Consider the following 13,126-nt stretch of genomic DNA (forward strand, 5'->3'; position numbering starts at 1 on the left):
CGCGAGATGAGGGAGGCGCGCTTAATCTGATGGACCAAACAAAAATGCAGTGAAGAACAGCCATATAGTACAGAACGGATCTGAAATTTTTGGCAAATAAAAGCAAAAAATGCAAGGATCTGTCACCGTAAAAGAAAGAAATAGGTAAGATCCGAGAGAGCAAAATATATTGCAGTGAAGAACAGCGATAGAGTACAGAACGAATCTAAAATCTTTGACAAATAAAAGCTAAAATCATCTGGAGATGAGGATCGAGAGGATCAAATCGAGGGGAGACAAGGAAACGGCAGCAGTGTGTACTAGACCTAATCTTTCAGAGCTCGTGGATGGAGAAAGAGAAAGAATAGAGAGAGAGAGAGAGAGAGAGAGAATGGAGCAAAAATCAGAGAACCACCGAGTTTGCATATCTGTCGGATTCAAGAAGAACAACCAAAAACATAGGGAGCAGAGCAGTGTGAGCTCGTGGATGTAGGGAGAGAGAATCATGGAGATGAGGGGAAGCGGCAACAGGGGATCGAATCTTCAGAGGTCATGAATGGAGAAAGAGAGAGAAAGAATAAAGAGAAGAGAGATACAGACTTGGAGAGACCGAGAGAGAAATAGAAAGAGAGGGAAAGGACGAGCAGAGTTGGGGGGTGCTATGGCCGGCGCGCCGTGCGGGGGAGGGGGGGCGCTGCCGCGCCGCACAGGCAGGCGAGGAGCCGCGGCCATCGGGACAACGAGCAAGGGTGAGAGAGAGGGAGGGGAAGGGAACACTAGAAGAGTCAAGACGGAGAGAGAGAAGAGGACAGTAGATATTTTGGGTTCGCTGTTGAAGAAAGAAAATTTTGGGTGGGTAACCCAGTGACTGTGCGTGACCCAATTTTTAGAATGGGTCTTGTATTTGAGTTTGGGTTGTTAAAGATAGTCTGAGTGCAAGTCGCACCTTAGTCTCGGCCCATCGATTTTGGAGCCCGGTTCTCCTGTCTAGCTTCATCTGAAGCCTCATTTAGCTTCTAAGAATCCAAGAAGGGGGAGAAAAATAATACGAGAATAGACTAGAATAGACTATAGTAAAAGAAAAAAAGTAAAAGGAAAAAACCTACGAATCTTTCATGCTTAAAAAAGGTGCAAGATGCTTCAATCGAGATCCTTCAAAAAAAAAAAGAACATAAAAAATTTTCTAAGAATAAGAAAATAGTATAAATGGAAAATGTGCGATATGTTGTAGAGTCTAGTTTTCTACGTGAGTCAATTCTCCTATCTAGTTTATTTGGGCCACTATTTTTTCTCTAGCTTTTTTGTTTCTCTTTCAGGATAGCTGGTGTGTGAGTAGTAAATGGGCGGGGGATGGTTTTATTTACATATATAAGTAGAAGTAATAAGCTAAAACACAAAATGACATAAATCAACTTTGAAAAAAAAAAGAGAGAGAGAAAACGTTTAATACGCAATAGCTGGTTGGAACAAAATGTTTTTCCATCGAATGAACAAACTTTGAACTAGGACACTAAAAACTTTGTATTCTCAGCACCATAACTTTTGCACTTCGAACCTAAAAACTGTGTTTAAAAACTTTCAACATCAAAAAATTTCTATGAGATTGCTTGATTGAACCGATACAAGAAAATAAATAAAAAGAAACAGACATTCAAAGTAATCACTGCACAAAAACCTATTGCACTTGGAATTGAGAGCTTACTACATTTGTATATAGTTTGATCAAGGAAAGATACAACGATGAATGGTTAGAACACAACAAAAATACAGATTTCAAAAGACTAACATCTATTTACACACCACCATATCAGGTTGAAAAGTAAAAAAAAAATAACCTATCAATCTAAAGACAACTATTTTATTTTGAACAGTCTGCAAGTTCAGCACCATAAGTTTGCTGCAATTTTTCGATTACTTTTCTTCAACGATCAACTAGTGTATCGTCTTCATACTTCAAATTGTCCTGCAACCAGTAAAAGATTACATCATTGAAACTTTGTACTACGGTATGAGAACGAAAATAATGAAATTCAGGTACTTTATACTAGCACATTTAAACTTTGTACTTTAAGATTTAAAACTTTTTATTCAAAGTTTATTTTAAAACTCTGGAACTTTATACTAGCACATTTAAAACTTTTTATTTCAAGATTTAAAACATTGCAATTTCAAATATTTACACTTTAAATTTAGGAACTTTATACTATGTAACATCCTAAAATTTGCATCATTTCAAAATAAGTGAAATTGATTTAATTGTGCATTTTGTGAGCATTCAAACTCAGGGAAAAAATATTTTTTATGAAATTAAAATCAGCTATAAGGCTAGATACATGTTGATGCATTCATGCTGCTGCACTCTTATTTTTGTGATGATTGGTTTTCACCAAAATTAAAAAGGAATTCAAAATCTTTTGAAAATGGATTTGTAAAATCACTTAGAAAAAAAAGGAAAGTCTTTTCCCTCTCCCTCTCTTCCCTCCATTCCGGCCTGTTGGCCCAATTCTGGCCCAGCCTGCCTCCGCCCTTCCCCTTTCCCGTAGGCCCGCGTGCACGCTTCCCTTCTCTTGGGCCAGCCCAGCACCGCGAAGGCGTAGCGCCGCTGTTGTTCCCTCCTCCCGCTTCCGCTGCCACGCTAGCCACGCCTAGCAGTCCGCCGCAGTCGCTGATTGCCCAGGCCCACCTATAGGAGGTCGTCCCCAACCTCCCGCCAAATCAAACGGACGTCGCCCTTATCCTCTCGTCGTCACTTCCGTGCTTCGCGGGGTCGTTGGCCCTTATCCCACGTGCGCCCGCGCCTCTATAAAAGGGACCCCAAGAGCCGTCGCCGCCCCCATGCTACTCATAGCGCCAGCCGCCGCCTCGCTCAAGCTCGCAGAGCCGCCGTAAACCCTAGCAGAGCGAGTCGCCGGAGCCGCCGCGACGTTCCGCCGCCTCACCGTCGTCTCCGCCTTCGTTTCATCCTTGGTGAGCATCCCCGCTTCCCCCTTTTTCGTTTCGCGTACTTTCCATCTCGAATCGTGGCCTCTAGGGCCGTCTCCGCGCTCGCGGGTGAGCATTTCTCGCCGCCGGCCATGGCAGTCACCACGCGGGTCGTTCCCCGGACGCGTAAAGGGCCTAGGCATGATCGACATCGCCCCCGCGTCATCCCCATTCCCTCGGTTCGTCGAGCCGTGGCCCGTAGGGCTCTTTTTCGCTCACGCCGGCGAGGTTTCACCGCCAGCCATGGCCACGCCGCCACTGTTCCAACCAGCTGGCGCCTCTCTCTCCCCCGCCGATCTTATCTGTGCCGCTTAGTTTAAATCCAACGGCCTAGGATGGCCGGTACCCCTTCGCCGGTCACTTTCCGTAAAGAGACCCTCGGCTTTTTCATAATCGAACCCGTAGTCCTTTGCGCAATCCTGAATTACGTTTTCCCTTTTTAAAAGCGTAAACCGCCTCTATTTCGATCTATAGTGAGCCTTCTCAATTTTAAAAGCGTATTTACGATTCAGTTTAATTAAAGATTTGCCTCTGAACTTGTTTTTGCTCATAAAAACTACGTTTTAGGTCCGATTTGATCCGTTCAAGTTGCGTTAAGTTCGTAATTAAGTAATCTACATGTTTATGACACTGTTAATCATGTTTTCCACTTTTAAAATTCATGGTTAGATTTAATCTATTAAACTACTATAGGAAATCTTGTTTAATTCATAACTTTCACGTTTTAGCTCCGATTTTCGTGATCTTCGCGTCTATGGCCCCGTTAGGCTTACCCCATATTCGGCTTGTTCGGCTTCTTTTTTTCAGCCGGAACAGTGTTTTTCTCCCACAACAATTCAGCCAGAACAGTGTTTTCAGCCAGTTTTAGCCAAAATTTTGCCTGCCGAATGAGGCCTATGTGTTCACAGCGAGAAGTTAATTCGTTTTATAAACTTTTCATCTTGTTTTCATGTTGTTGGTGTACTGTTCTAATTATAGGCTTGTTTGCTTTGCATGATTGTCTCTGCATGCAAGTTGTTACTATAATGATCGAGTATAGACGGTGAGCAATTCGCGGGTGATAGAGTACTATTTTGACGACTAGGGCCAGCAGGGAAACTTTGAACAAGGCACATATAGCATGGAATCTCCTTGTCCTATTCACCATTTAATTATTAAGTCAGGTGCATATGTCTAATTTGATACCTGTAAGGATCTCCAAGATATTATTACCTTGTACCTTGATTTCCGATGGGTTATACCTGCATATGGGTAGTTTGCTAGCGCTCAAATTAACTATACATGATCTAAATGATGATTAATGGTACTATGGAAATTAATGGTACTATGGAACGGATGGTAAAACTTGCTCTCTGCAACTGAATGATAGGGCGAGAGAGCAATTGACTTTTGTACAAGATGCTCTTGGCCCTGCCTAAGGACTTATCTGTTGGCAAAAGGTGGGACATACAGTACAACCGGGGGTGCCACATGGCTCTAGCTTTAGCTGAGTAGGACTTTTTCTAGCTTGTTAGTAGTTACACGAAATGACGCAAATGAGACCTGCCGAGCTGAGTATAGTGCGGCCTGTCTCTATGTGTATAGCCTACGCAGAATGTGTCATTCGGAAGCCTACGCGGAATGTGCCATTCGAAAGAGGGGCTCTATATTCCCTTACCGGGGAAACCCAGCAGCTATTATTTTGTTAGGGAAACCTTTGAAAGACTTCATAGTGAACCCTATCGAACTCCCTAGGGAGGGGGTCAAGAGATTAGCTACCTCGTGCGAAAAGATAAATCACGGCTCTCGGGTAAAGATTTACAAACTCTACAGAGTATTAAAAACTGATATATTAACCGTGCTCACGGACACGAGCGACCCAAAAAACTAACGGAATAATTGATCACTTGATGATGATGTTATTAATGATGATAATTCTAATGATGAATATTATTCATGTTTATGATCATGTAGTTTAATTGGGGCTAAAGCACAATTAAATGCTAATATAGTGCTAAAACTTTGACTTATTAAAATGCTAACCGCAGTAAACCATAGTCAGCATCCTGAGCTTCATAAACCATGTTATTCTTGCTGAGTACGAAATATACTTACGCTTGTATATTTTTTTTATTTGAATAAAAATCCCGGATAGATAACACATGGCAATGTTTATGAGGACTACCCTAAGGATTACTAGACTTGTGCTTCACCGATCAACGTCCCTATGAAGCTTGAGGTTCTCGTGGAGAGTAGTTACCTAGTTTTTTCGCTTTCATAATAGACTTGATATTATTGTAATGAATTATTGTTCGCTATGTAATAAACACTGTGATGGTACTTTGTAATTTGTTAGCTTATGTGTGCGACTGATCTCTAGACGTACATAAGATTTATGCATCTCATTTTATCCTTAAAATCGAGTGTGACATACTAACACCTTTAAAACTTTGTATTTCAAATTTAAAAACTTTGTAATTTCAAACTTTACATTTTAAATTCAAAAACTTTACACTGGCACATTTAAAACTTTATACTAGCACATTTAAAACTTTGTATTTCAAACTTTAAAACTTTGTAATTTCAAACTTTACATTTTAAATTCAGAAACTTTATACTGGCGCATTTAAAACTTTGTATTTCAAGCTTTAAAACTTTATAATTTCACACTTTACATTTTAAATTCAGGAACTTTATACTAACACATTTAAAACTTTCTAATTTTAGATTTTGTTTTTAAAATTTAAGAACTTTATACTAGCACATTTAAAACTTTGTATTTCAAGCTTTAAAACTTTGTAATTTTAAACTTTACATTTTAAATTCAGGAACTTTATACTAGCACATTTACAACTTTCTACTTAAAGATTTAAAGCTTTGTAATTTTAAATTTTATTTTTAAAATTAAGGAACTTTAAACTAGCACATTTAAAATTTTATACTAGAACATTTAAAACTTTATGTTTCAAATTTAAAAACATGTAATTTCAAACTTTACACTTTAAATTCAGGAACTTTATATTAGCACATTTAAAACTTTTTACTTTAATGTTTAAAACTTTATAATTTCAAATTTTATTTTTAAAATTCAGGAACTTTATACTAGCACATCTAAAACTTTGTATTTTAAGCTTTAAAATTTTTGTAATTTCAAACTTGACATTTTAAATTCAGGAAGTTCATACTAGCACACTTTAATACTTTATACTTTAAGATCTAAAACTTTGTAATTTTAGACTATTTTTAAAATTTAGGAACTTTATACAACCACATTTAAAACTTTGTATTTCAAAGATTTAAAACTTTGTAATTTTAAACTTTACATTTTAAATCTAGGAACTTTATACTAGCGCATTTAAAACTTTGTACTTTAAGATTTAAAACTTTGTAATTTCAAACTCTATTCTTAAAATTCAAGAACTTTAGACTTAACACATTTTAAATTTTGTATTTCAAGCTTTGAAACTTTGTAATTTCAAACTTTACTTTTTTATAGAGAATTAGAAAAATGAAGATCACCTCAACAGTTGTATGCTGCAACCAGCTTCATGTTGCATATGGATCAATTACTTCTAACCCTCGAAGACATTTACATTCAACCTAGACCGGTGGTTGCAACCTGGTACCTATTGCATAAGAGCATAAGAGCATCGATTTGGAGCAATTGCATAAGAGCATAAGAGGTTGAAATGAAAGCCATGAATATACCTGATAAGCAGAGGTTTCTTAACTTCATCCAATGATTTTAATGCATTACAAAAGATCAAATTATTGACTCCAGATCATCAATCCTCACGTGTGGCTCATGTGCTGTGTTGACAGAGAAAAATAGTGTCATTTCAGTGCTATTTTTATAATCCCAACTTTTAATAGAATAGCTAGCTGTTGAATCCTGAAAAATTGGCAAGGCACGCCACTTTCCATCCATCTGAATCACCAAAATGAGCCAAACTTTGTGCTCATCTAGACCAATGGTCGTGGGCGCTGTAGTATTTTTTCCTATAGTTCATTTGTCTCCAGATGCATGGCCTTAGCATTGTTCTATACATAATTGTTGCAACTGCACTTAAATAAGATAGACCATCAAGCAATGCCAAAATATCATTACGAAACAACTACGAAAAAGATTCTATAAAGACATCAGCATATGCATTTCACATGCCATATCCTGAAACTACATTCAAAATAGCTCTCCTGCGCTCTCAACATTATAGCCCAACATGCAACAGTTTACTATATAAGGTTGGAAAACTTAAATCTATTTTACTGAAAGGTCAATTTCATTTCTCTCAACAGTACGAAAATATAACAGTACTTTTCTGATCCTAAATGTGACATCATACTACAAAAAAGTAGTGTTGTATGTAAATACCTAAAGGAAAAAGTCTACTTAACCCCCCACCTTTCATACTTGGTCTACTTCACCCCCCAACTATGAAACCGTCTGTTTTACCCCCTCAACTTTCTAAAACCGTCTATTTTACCCCCTGGGCGGTTTTTCAGCGGCGTTTAGCCACAGTAACAGCGGGTTGCTACAGTACCGGTGGGTTGCTGCAGTGTCGGTGTTTTGCGTTTTTTATTTATTTTCGGTGAATTTTTGAAAAATCATAAAATGAAAAATCTAATTTTATTGGACTCCACATGAGTAGATCTACACAGTGAATATATAATACGGTATGCTTTAGTACAAATTTTTTTTTGTAGCTTTAGATTAATTGGAAAATCCAATTTTGTCTGTAATTAATTAGAATTTATCTATAACTAAGTTATACATAGTCCAATGAGTACGAAATTTATACTGTAGCAAAACCGCTGTCAAAAACCGCCCAGGGGGGTAAAATAGACGGTTTTGGAAAGTTCAGGGGGTAAAACAGACGGTTTCATAGTTGGGGGGGTGAAGTAGACCATGTATGAAAGGTGGGGGGTTAAGTAGACTTTTTCCAATACCTAAATGAGGAAGCGATGAATCGAATAGCAGTATGTCATTTTTTCACAAAGATTTCTCACAACAGAAAACTAATGTGGAAGCACCGAAAGAGCAGTTACTAACATTTTCCATATATCGAACAATAGAAAACTAATGTGGAAGCTAATGTGCAAACATCATAAGGCAAAGGTGTAGGTGGTGCTCGGTAAGTGCAAGTGAGGATGTACCAAGATCTGTGTCAACTGCAACTATAGCAGAAGTTGCAGATGGTCCATCAAAGGCTGAAGACAAGGGTTCATGCCCCTCGGGATTTTGTCTATGCTGAATAATGCAAAAGGAAAGTAAATTTTGCAGCACAAAAGATTAGATGCAAACAGAAAGCTAGTGCTGAGTCAGCTTCAGTCCTGTTCTTTTCTTTCTCCCTTTTTGCATATGGAAGTGACCATCACATAAGGTATATTAAAGCAACCGTGATATTATTGACAGAGTATGTATTTCTGATTACCAAGGACTGATAAGAACAACAGGAAGATTCACGTTACAGGGAAAATAATTCCTTCTGTTGCATCAAAACTTCTATATAGCCGTTAAACTTCTAGCATTGTGAATTATGAGACATGGTAGAAACTAGGTTATCGTTGCAGTTAATGGTAAGGGTGCCAAAAATGCTTGCTGAGGACTAAGGGAATATTTTGACATCAAAAGTAAGACAAAGCAGGTTATACATACATAGATATGCACCGGTGCTCTATCTGACTCAGACACCCTTGATGAACAGAAGCAGCAGTCACCCATTGTATCTCCTGAACGAAAAGCTTACTCCAAACTATCCTCTAGATACTATTAAAATCTAAAGTTCTGTGTTCATATATCCCTACAAATGGAAACCCTATGCTGATGCAAGAAGGATAGGAAATCATGTGATAAATAAATGTTGCAGAAAGAGGATAACATGAAAAAATATCCATGTAGTATTGCACCGGAGACAATTCTAAAAATACCACTGATTAAACTGTGGCCTGGTCGTCTTTAACAAAGACTTCTATCCAGCCCACTTAAATGTGTAGAGGGCATGCAGACCACAATCTCAAACTGATATCAGCCTAATCTATTGTTGAAAAGCTAATTCATCAAGTTTTCTCAGACTTTTTTGAATCCTATAACATCAAGTTTTATGGGAGGGAGTACGTATAAAACTTGTGCACCTTGGTAAAAAGAAAAGAGAGATAAATAATTCAGATGAAGCTTGTTTATAGAACAAGAGAAATTGGAGCCGATCAACTAAAAAGAATTTGTAAAATCTATATCGAGAAGTTTGATGTAATCTGTCATTTTAATAATTCATTTATGCATGAAAACTAGCAGAATAAAAGAACACATTTTTGTATTAAGGATGTCTGACGAAGTAATTAGACAATTCATACCTGTAGAATTTAGACAATTCATATCACAAAATAATTTGGAGTCTAGAGAATTCTGTCCGCCCGCAGATCTACAGCCCTAGACCAAACTGTAATTTTTACACACATAGAAGAAGCTAGTTAGTACCTATCAATGGTGGTGACCACGAGCAATAGGATTTGAAAACGAGCTGTCCAGATACCTAAATCGAAGGGATAGAGTTGGTCAGTGCCATGCTTGCTGGAGATCGACAGAGGCCCTGTGATGAAAACACGATAGCTGCCCAGGCCGGCGCGGCCCCGGCGCCAACTGCCAGCGGCTGGAAGGCAAGCGGCGGTCCCCAGGCCCTAGGGGCAAGCTGCAGCCGGCAGCCGCCCACCGGCTGGCCGCTGGCCTGGCTGTCGCCCCCCTGCGCACAGAGGACAGGAGCGGAGCGCGCAGGAGGGGCCGCCGCCGCGCCGCGTTCGAGTGGAGAGGAGAGCGCCGCCGCAGGCCGCCTGACGCCTGACCACGAGCGTGACTGGATTCGAGCGATCGAGCGAGCAGCGGCGACAGGATTTGGCGCAGGCTGCCGAAACCTCAAACCCTAACCAATCCGACGCCGACGCGGAGTTGTAGGTGACGGGGTGGACGAGCTGCGTCGAGTGTCGACGGAGTGCACCGGTGGTGATTGGGGGAGGGGCAGCGAAGGCTGATGGTGTAGCGCGTGTGCCGAGATCCGGTGGCGGAGGTGCCTCCCTCGTGCCGGCGGCGTGTCCCTCGGGATGACCGAAAGGGAAAGGGAAGCCAAAAACAGAAGGTGCCTGACGGAAAGAGAAACAAAAGCCAAAAGAAGAAAGTGTGCGTCGCTAGCGCCTGCAGCGCACGCGCGCTGAATAATAATTGAGTCTGTCTTCCGATCAACCGTGTGTTTTACCATCCGGTTACACCTAATTTTTTTCTGCACGGTTACCGTTCATCTTCCTCCTATCTTCTTTTACTATTCATCTTCCTTCTTGACACAAATTATAGATCACAAGTAACAAATCATAGATTATAAGTAACATTTTTTTCTATCAAAGGACAAAGACAATTTAGCGTGGTGCCGGAGTTGGGGAAGAAGAAGCTCGCCGGAGTTGGTTTCTGATGCGGGGCGCAGCAGCGGTGCGGCGGCGGCGGCGGTGGTGCGGGCCGGGGACAGGCGGGTGCGGGTGCGGGCGCGGGCCCGGGCACTGGCGCTGGCGCGGACGCAGGCGAGGGCGCTGGCACGGCGACGGCGCGTGCGCTAGCGGATGGGCGGTTTCGCTGAAAAAAATTGTGTGTGCCCGGGAGCTAAAACATTATATAGCATTTCCGTAAGAATTTGGATGGGAGAACTATTAATTGTACCATTGCATAAGTTGTTATTGTAATGCAACTCACAAGTTACTTTTGTACTATGCATAAATTAAGGAATTGTGAGTTGCTATAAGAACTTAAAACACAACCATTGTATATATCGTCTATTAAGTCCTCTTAAAATCACATAGCACTATATGTGACCACCTACGAGACAATACTAATGTACTTGCTCTTAAGAGGATCTTCAGGACGTAAAAGGTTCTAATACTAACTCCAAGAGGTTCTTTGTAACTTTTGATATTGATATTTCCATTCATGGTGTCGGGTTCATAAACCCGGGGTCTCTCGGGGACCGGCTTCCACGCCAGGGCTCGGCCCAGGAAAACGGTCTTTCTTTCTTCTGGACCGGTCCGAAAATCTAAAACCAACAGATCGGAGCACTCGCTTTAGGCCCAGGCCGCCTTCGGCCCATCTCTCCGACCGGAGCACTAGCTCAGGCTCAAGCCAGCTCCGAACGGCATCTCCGATCGGAGCGCTAGCGTCAGGCCCCGGCTGCCTCCGTACGGCCTCCACTCGGAAAGCCTAACCCGAGGACCGCCTCCGACTCCGACCCCGTGTCTCCGACCGGGATTCATAGAAAAACACCGCCATCACTATTCTCCGACTGGCGCGCCAGAACCGACTGGGGACCATCCGACCGGGGACGCCCGCTCGGAAAGAACCAGAAGCCGTGCGGAGAAAGGCAAGGCATGGCTCACAAGTCAACACCACTATACCAGGGACCATACCCTGCACGAGGCAGTGCTCTGCAGCCACCCTGACACAAAGTATTGTAGGGGCTGCTAGAAACTCCCATATGGTAAGCCCCCCGCGTGTCTCTAGACATCAATTGCGGTATGGGCTCCAGGATTTGCCATACCGGGTGAACATAGCACGGCTCCTCACATACCACTAGGCATCGAGAAGTATCTTGCAGGTACCGTCGTCATCCTTCCTGAAGAAGATAGCTCGACCTCCCGTGCACATCCGACATCCTACAGCGACATCGACACTATTGGGGGGCTTCAACCGTTATCCAGTTTTCATCACCGTAGGCAGCAAGACTTAGAAATATATGTACTCTCCTTCTCTCGCCTGTAAAGCCATCCCCTTCATCTATAAAAGGGGATGCGCTCCCTCCCCCGAAGGGAAGATCGATTTCTTCAAGCTCAGACTCACTAGATCGACATCAACGCTCCCAACCACAGGTCCGCCAAGTTCCGACCGCGACCCTTCCGGTCGGAGCCGACCGAACCTCTTGTACACCCCCTTCTTCCTCCTTCTCGTTTGTACCCCCACTACAGACTTTGAGCACCTGGGCTCAGGAATAATGTCGCCGACCGACCCCGACTGTGCGTAGGGCACGTTGTCTGAACCAGTAAAAATCATGTGTCATTGAGTGCTAGGCCACCTCCGATTATAACGTACAGCAAAAACTACAAATATTTACTAGTTGGTCACTTTCTGCACCGACACATGGATCGTCCTGATTTAGGTGAAAAAGTTCCTTTAGTGGCTTTTTCAACTAGATCTCTAAATATTTCCATCCTTTATTTCTATTTCTCGCTTGCTAAAAGATAGAAAACAGATATAACTTTCCAAAGTACCGAACAAGATACAGAGAAGTTGTTGAAAGATTAAGAGAAATAGAGATCGTTTTTTATTAGAATAACTTTTAAATGAGGATTTAGAGAGTGATTTTAAGAAAACGGTTGGAGATGCTCTAAGCTTTGTATTATGGGCCATGATTCTTTGATGTTGCTTCCTCTAATTCTTTGTGTATGCTTGCAGTTTGTGGTAGGCCTGTACTTATTTTACCTAGCTCTAGTTACTCATCTTCTGAATCGTCGATCTATATAATCGTCCAATTTGGCAGCTCCTAAAAACAACCCCAATAATAGAGCTAAATATTTTACTATTAGCTAAGTTATAAGAGTCAAACTATATAATTGGTATCTCTTATTTTATTTATATTTTTTATTTTTACTTTTACCCATATTTCACCTTGTCTTTCCTAATCTTTCTCACATTCAGTTTATGTCTGGGTCCACTACTGCTTTGGCTCCTGTGCCCAACTTCTTGCTTGTACGAGAGCCAAGTTGTTCTCTCTTCACTCCTCCACATCATCATTTGCTTGACCATAAGATAGTTAGCTCTGAGTACCACTGAGGTTTGAACAATCCTAATACGACGGCCAAGGTAGTAGGCTATGGACTGATAAGAGATTTTCAAAGGATAGACCCTCGAACCAAGGTCAGTTTGGTGGGGTTTCGTCTCCTCCAAAAATAGCTGCAGCTCTAGTCTCTTTAGAGAAGTGGCTTCTCTAGTGGAGCCAAAACTTTTTGGAAAACGTTTGGCAGAACGGGTGGCTTCTCTAGTGGAGCCAAAACTTTTTGGAAAATGTTTGGCAGAACGGGTATTTTCTAAAATATTCTATTTTTAAATTAGAAAATGTTGTTTTTTCTAAAAAATGAAAATATGTCCATGTTTGATCCTGTT

At 41.3% G+C, this 13,126-nt stretch overlaps 1 long non-coding RNA gene across 4 annotated transcripts; it reads right to left on the reverse strand.

The window, feature by feature from the left end:
- Positions 1-1,643: 1,643 nt before the first annotated feature.
- On the reverse strand, positions 1,644-10,099 carry LOC136549641 (uncharacterized). 4 transcript variants are annotated; one of them, XR_010781981.1, is made up of 5 exons: positions 9,471-10,099; positions 9,292-9,377; positions 6,649-8,741; positions 6,460-6,566; positions 1,644-1,942 (listed from the first exon to the last, which is right to left on the reverse strand). It is a non-coding gene; the product is annotated as an uncharacterized lncRNA (long non-coding RNA). The 4 variants fall into 4 exon arrangements; XR_010781982.1 differs by having other exon boundaries at positions 6,649-8,188; positions 8,597-9,377; XR_010781983.1 differs by having other exon boundaries at positions 6,649-7,000; positions 8,095-9,377.
- Positions 10,100-13,126: the final 3,027 nt, after the last annotated feature.

The sequence above is a fragment of the Miscanthus floridulus genome, chromosome 4 (genome assembly GCF_019320115.1).
Source record: "Miscanthus floridulus cultivar M001 chromosome 4, ASM1932011v1, whole genome shotgun sequence".
NCBI lineage: Eukaryota > Viridiplantae > Streptophyta > Magnoliopsida > Poales > Poaceae > Miscanthus > Miscanthus floridulus.